Raw genomic sequence first — 7,419 nt, forward strand, 5'->3', positions numbered from 1 at the left:
TTCTTACAATCAAAGTGCTCAAATTCAGTATCAAAATCCTCCGTTCAATCCTCCATTTTCTCAAAATACTCCAAATTCTTCTTACTATATTCCTGAAAATATCCCAAATTCATCTTATTATGTTCCTCAAAATACCCAAAATTCTCAAATTATGTTTCACCACCATCATCAATCTCACAATGTCAACTCTAATATTGATATGTATTCAACTCCAATAAGGGGTGAAAGTTTAGACGAAAATGAGATGGAGTATGATGATGATGATGATGATGATGAAAATGAAGGAAATGATGAACATGATCAATATGGTGAAGATGGAGGAAGTTCTATTCATCATGTTGATGCTAGTCTTTACACCCAACCATCATTTCAAGATCTAGTTTCACAATTTGGTTCACTACCGAGCTTCACTCAATTGGTTCAACCATCTCAACAGCTACCTAATAATAATGATGAAGCCCCTATATCGATCACCTCTTTTAGTTGATTTGTTTGAAGGAAGGGCACCACCTGTCAATTTCACGGTGAATGGAAATCAATACGGCATGGCTTACTATCTCACTGATGGCATTTATCCTAAATGGACTACTTTTATTAAGTATATTACTGAACCGCAAACAGCAAAAGCAAGGTTATTTGCCCAACATCAAGAAGCAGCAAGAAAGGATGTGGAGCGAGCATTTGGGGTGTTGCAAGTTCGTTTTGTAATAATTAGAAAGCCCTCACTTGCTTGGGATGAAGAACGACTCTCTGATATAATTACTTCTTGTATAATTATGCATAATATGATAGTGGAAGATGAAAGAGATACATATACACACTATGCTGATAGTAGAGAGTTCATGAGAGATCGCTCAAAATGTCAATCAGAAGGTACAAGTGGATTAAATGATGACTTTGAGTATTACACAGATAGAATTGTTGATATCAATCGATACTTGGCAAATAAGGATGATGTTGAAGATCGACAAACACATTTATCCTTAAAAGATGACTTGGTTGAAAATATCTGGCAAAAGTTTGGAGAGAACCGCAATTAATGTATCATTTAAAATTTTAGTTTTTTAATTTGTGTATTTATTTTATGTATGTGCATTGTAATATTTATTTGAAGTTAATGAATTTTTCTTAAATATTAAAAAATATTTATTAAAAATTATATATATATTTATATTTATTAAAAAATATTATTTTTATTAAAAGAATAATTTTTTTAATAATAAAATAGTAGATCTATTTTAATCAAATAAAAAATTATATTAACTTTGTACATGAAAATATTATTATAAAAAAATAAAGATAAATGTTAGATAAATTAAGGGAGAGAAATTATGGTGGGGTAGAAAAAAAGTAAGAAAGAGAGAATGACGACCTTTTAAAAGAGGTCATTGTTAATAAAATTAGGTTGAAAGATGATATTTTAAGAGAGAGAAAAATTGTGAAATAGTAACATGACCTTTTTTTTAGGTCATGAGTAAGGATGCCCTTAGTGGTTAAGATTATAGTTGTTGAATTAAAGATAATTAAGAGTTCAAGTATTAGCCTAACACGAACCTACTGGCAGAAATTTGCTTCATAGACGTGAAAAGTCATGGGTCTTGATACCGTAATAAAAATTATGTCAGTCCACTGAATCTCTCAGGTCCAGTCTATTAAAATTTAATGCTATTCTTATTTCACATTTTTTTATGGGCCGATTTAATCAGAGATAGTCTCTCAAAAGAGACCGTCTCTCTCACAAGAATTTATGTTAAAAAATTAAGTGTTGGGAATAAAGTGATGAATTTGCAAATCGAATATATTGAAATTATATTATAATCTGCAATAAAAATACTTGTGGTAGTAATACAACAAGCTCAAGTAATAGGGTATAAGTAACAACACTCACAAAATAAATTCAGCCGAGAACTATAAAAGTAGTGAAAAATTTAAGTAAAAAGTGCTTATATATGATAAAATATAGAAAAGAAGGTTTTGTAATGTAGGAATTTATGTATAATAGTGAATGAGTGCAAGTAAACTTTTGCTATACACGAATGCTGAAGACCTTTTCCTTTTGAAAAATTTGGAATTTCAAATAATGGAGGATTAAACATCCAAAAACTAGAGATCAACTCGCATCGCCTCAATTCACTTCGAACAATTACCAATCGGTCTCCTGAGAGACCGTCTCTCTGAGAAACGCCTCTCAGGTCCAACTCATTAAAACTTAATGCCTACTTTTATTCTATATTTTTCTTTATAAGCCGGTTCAATTAGAGATGATCTCTAAAAGAAAACCGTCTCTCAAAAGAATTTATTTTTACAATAACAACTATTAAAATCAATCAAACAAAGAGTTTAAAATTGTGCATGGCAAATTATTAGTTGAAAAGTTCAAAAAGTCTTCTGCTTCTTTTATATTTTTATTACTTAATGTTTTTTTATATTCGTGTTGAGTAACTTAATTAGCATGCAATCAAAGCAATTAGAATTGCTTTTGCTTCTCAAATATAAATTAATAGTTACAATCGGGCACAAATAGCCCTTACAACTTGAACGACCTAAAGAATACATCCTTGTATTCAGTAATATTATCACTGAGAACAAAAAGTTGTCAACCACAACTTGATCCTTAGGATGAAATCAGGATTATACTAATTAATGACTTTGCCCCTACCTTTAAGTCTTAATATTAAAAACTAATAAATTTCATAGTTTTATCACTTTACTAAAACTGTTTGGTAAGTACATTGACTTCAATAAGAAAGTCACTTGCGGGTTTTTTTTTTCAATAATTTGCTTAGTGTCTTTTGTCTATATCGTCGTTGACCTTTGTTCAATTGCCCAACTACTTTCTTTGTTGGCAATTGGTGTAAAAATTAAAAAAAATGAGTTTTAAAGTATATAATATATTTTAAGCCTCTAATTTTGAATTGGTTTTTTAAGCTTAAGCTTTAATTACGCTCAAACAATAAGCAATGCTCTATTATGTAAGCGTATGTTCTTTTATATTAACGGTTAATCAATTATAGGTAGGGATGGGCACGATTCGGATTCAGCTAAATTCAGATTTAGACCCTAATTTTTTTATTGGATTCGAACTCAGACCCAAGTTCATAGGTTCTGAAAAATTTGGACCTGAACCCAGATCATTAGGGTCTGGATTTGGATCCAAAATATATTTTTTTTCCTGATATATTTTTTAAAATTTATTATACGATTTTCGACCATTCGTATAAAATCATTTAAACATTTTTTAATCACAACGATATTCTATTACTTTATATTAATTGAGTGAATAAATATATGCAGCTTTCCAACATTCAAGTTCTTATAACGAAATATTTATCAAGCCTTAATTTTTAATGTATAGATACAACAAACACATTCCATATTACATGAACCAAAAAAGGTAAAAATCATGTAATATTCAAAAATATAACCAGATTTCAAATTAAACAACTAAATAACACATGATAGCTAATGCAATTTTTTATAAAAAGATGTAAATAGGTCAATAGGTCGGATCTGGGTCTCAAACGTGTGGACCCGAACCCAAACACTAAGATTATGGATCCAGAGCCAACCTATATCCATAGGGTCTAAAATTAGGTGGATTCAGACCCTTAAATTAGGGTTGGGTGGAGTCTATAGGCATCTCTAATTATATGGCAAATGAGGGGATGAAAACATGTATAATCTTTATTAATAAGGGACAAGCTTAAGAATTATTTGCACTAATATTTTTAAAAATTATACTCACTATTTCGATCAACTAAAGCATTATCAAAAAATATACACTAATTCATTTTCATCTTACGTGACACAACTTTAATTGGGTCAGTCTAAACTATTTTAAAAAAATTACTCCAAGTATAAGTGTTCATTCAGATTTTATTGTTTTTTAATTTTTTTATGATGAACTGTTTGTATAAGCTCGTATAACGGTGACACGGTCTCATACAAGCCATGAAAAATATCTACATGATCAAATAAAGACCATTGTAAATTCGGTTTTTTCTCTCTGATTTTCTAATATTTTGATATAACTAGAATCTTATGTCCGGTTTTCTAGCAACTTTAGTGTTCAAATTAATCATCAAAGGTTTTGTCCATTTGGTGTTACAACTTACAAGTAAGGAGTTCTCTTCGACACCAAGGGATCTACTCAATCTTGACGGTTTCGTTGAAGAAAATTTACAAGCTGTTGTAGGTCTTATTTTTAATTGACTTGCTCCTTGTGCTTTAAAGAGTTAGCCCTATTCAGATATTAAAGAGACAAGGAATATTTAAAAGTGGGGTTAACAGGAAGCCAAATACATATTTTTTTTTTTTTTATATTTATTAGGAATTATATCTACTGCGTTCCAAAAGTCAAAGTTAAAGTCAATAACAAAATCATATTGTACAATTGAAAATTTTGCAATTACTCTTATATAAATTGTCAGTTTATGTCGAATTGTCATAAGCTTTGAAATGCCAAGTGGTTATTGCTGAATAAGAAATTCAAATTCACTACAATAAAATTAACTTTTCACGACATAGAATTTAGTGATATTGAAAAATGTCACTGATTTATATTATCTTAAGTGTAAAAATTATTAGTTTTTATTTTAAGTTTCACTATAAAGTGATTTAGTAAGTGATTTAGTGACACGTTATTTGGCTTTTAGTGATATATGTAATTGTTACTATAATTTATATTAGCATTTATAAGAAATGTTACTAGATCCTATATCGCGATAAGTTTTAGTATGATTTTTCATTATTCTGCTAAAAGGTTTAATAAATACTACTAAATCTATTATATATATCAATTAAAAATTTAAATTAATGACATTTAAATTAAATGTAACTAAATATATATCACTAAAAATAAATTATGTTATAGGGATTTAAGCAGAAAAGTTATATTTTGTTCTAGAAAAATAGCAATTGATAGTGGCCCATAGACCACAAGCTTTTCAACAAATCGATTCAAAGAAGTCATAAGTTATTATACATTTATATTCATTCAAATCAATTGATAAATGTCACTATAATAATATATTACTTTTAATTTTAATTATTTTTTTAGTTACATAATTGTCAAGTGGATTAAATGCAATACATTTATTTTAAATTTCTATAATATACGTAACAAATATACCTATATTTTCAAGAATCGAAATATAAAATGAAGTTAAATGACCACATGAATATATTTGTATCTCTGCCCCTGTCTGAAAAAGTGATACTTACTTCAACTAAAATAAATATAACTTCACTGTACGCATGCATGAACGATAAGATAGAAACTTCATTTCGCCAAACAAGATAATATAGTAATAAATAAAAAAAGTAACAACTACTCTAATCTTAAAATTACTTGGTTATTCAAATTGTTAATTATCTAGTAAGACAAAATCTACATCATTAGCTTCTCAGTTACGCACCTATGTTTGGCAATATCAAGATAAAGACACTTCTAATATTGCCATTTGCCACATCAAACATAAATATAATTAAGCCGACCATTTCTCATGTAGTTGACTTAACCATATTTTACTAAACAAAACATCTTTAATTTCTTAATCATCTTGAAATGTTCCTAATTACACTTCTCATGTCTTCAAAAACACAATTGAACATTGAAAAAGAAGAAAAATTAGTAAATGAAAAGCAAGTTTCAAGTACATATATCGAATCAGAGGCTCGATTTTGTTTGAATCCTGTTCAATCTGTATCCCGCTCATTGCACAGACCTAACATCGATGAATATTATATAAGGTCCTACACATGTAGCTTTTGTAAGAAAGGCTTCTCCAACGCACAAGCTCTTGGAGGGCATATGAACATACATCGAAGAGATCGAGCCAAACTTCGAAAAACTTCTTCCAACGACGAAGATCATTCACAAGAATCTTTGGAATTATCAACAAGTAAAAATAAAGATAATGTTGATAATATGGGTAAAAAAGAGGCACTTCCTTTGTTTGTTGAAACTTCATCATCATTGAAGAAGGAAAATATGTTCAACCCTAACGTTAGCAAGGATGATTCCGGCATAGACCTTGAACTTCGATTAGGTTCAAGTCCCATAATGAAAAATAATACCTTTGGTGATTGAATTTATATTATCAAAGAGGTTAGATACCATATATATATATATATATATATATATATATATATATATATATATATATATATATATATATATATATATATATATATATATATATTATTGACCATTAAGATGCAAAAGTATAAACTAAATGGAATTTCATGAAAGTAAATTTGTTGTGTGCTATTTTAAAATGTGATTTCAATTCTCTTTGTTTATTTCATGCATGAAAAGTAAATTTTTATGTACTTTTACACAAATAGCAAAATTGTGTATAATTTTTAATGTTTTTCTTATTAATACCAAATGGTTTAATAAGGTATGAGCTTATACAATACTATGTATAATCTAGCTACTAAGAACACAACACAAAGTAGGTTACATGTGGTATAATAGATTGTAATAAAATAATATTCATTTCGTCTGTTAGAGTTATTTCTCATTTGTTAAAAAATGATTTAACAAAAAATAGTTAAAAGAGGAAAATTCTAATGTTGATAGAGTGTGCTTCTTGAACTATCAACTTAGATCTCGGAAGAGCATTCACGCGTGATGCTTCACTTTCTATGCCAAGCGTACGTTTAATTTGCCACACATTCATTTTAACTTTTAGTACTATTGTTGTTGAGTACTATAAGATACCTTTAAAACGGACACTACAAAAAAAAAGTGGGCGACCACAAATTAAGTCACCTAATAGTAGGCAAAATGAGTTTGGCGACTAAATGGTGACCAATTCTTTAGATGGGGTCATTATTAGTCTCCAAAAGATAACTTATCACAACTAGGTCGCCTGTAACGTCCAAATAAAATTGGTGGCCATTGAGTCACCATAGGCGACTAGAAAGTTGGAAACCTGATGATTCGCCTTGGCGATTAAGTCCCCACCAAAGTTTAGTCGCTAGTTTTATACAAAATTATAAAAAAAAAATTCCCAATGCCGTCTATTTTCCACCTACTTTTCCTATAAAACCCCAAATCATCTCGCATTTATATTATCTCCCCAACAGATCATGCAATTGCTACTACAACAATCTATTTTCTCTACTAGCAATCAAAGTCCAGATATTTGTTTTTTCATATCATAAATCCCAGTTGTCATTGTAGTTACTCTGGTAAAACCTTGCATAATTCATCATATAACCTTTCGTGTACAAAAAATAGTCTTTATATTCATTAAGCGACCTATCATGGACATTCCGTGTATAGTTTATGCAACCAGAGAACAATGGATTGTTTGTCGCACTTAGCATGTCGAAAAAATGTCTGGCTTGGGAGATTGGATCTTTTCGGGTAATTGCAAAGGCAAACGTTCTTCTAAATGTGCATTTTTT

The sequence above is a fragment of the Amaranthus tricolor genome, chromosome 9 (assembly GCF_026212465.1).
Source record: "Amaranthus tricolor cultivar Red isolate AtriRed21 chromosome 9, ASM2621246v1, whole genome shotgun sequence".
Classification (NCBI taxonomy): Eukaryota; Viridiplantae; Streptophyta; class Magnoliopsida; order Caryophyllales; family Amaranthaceae; genus Amaranthus; species Amaranthus tricolor.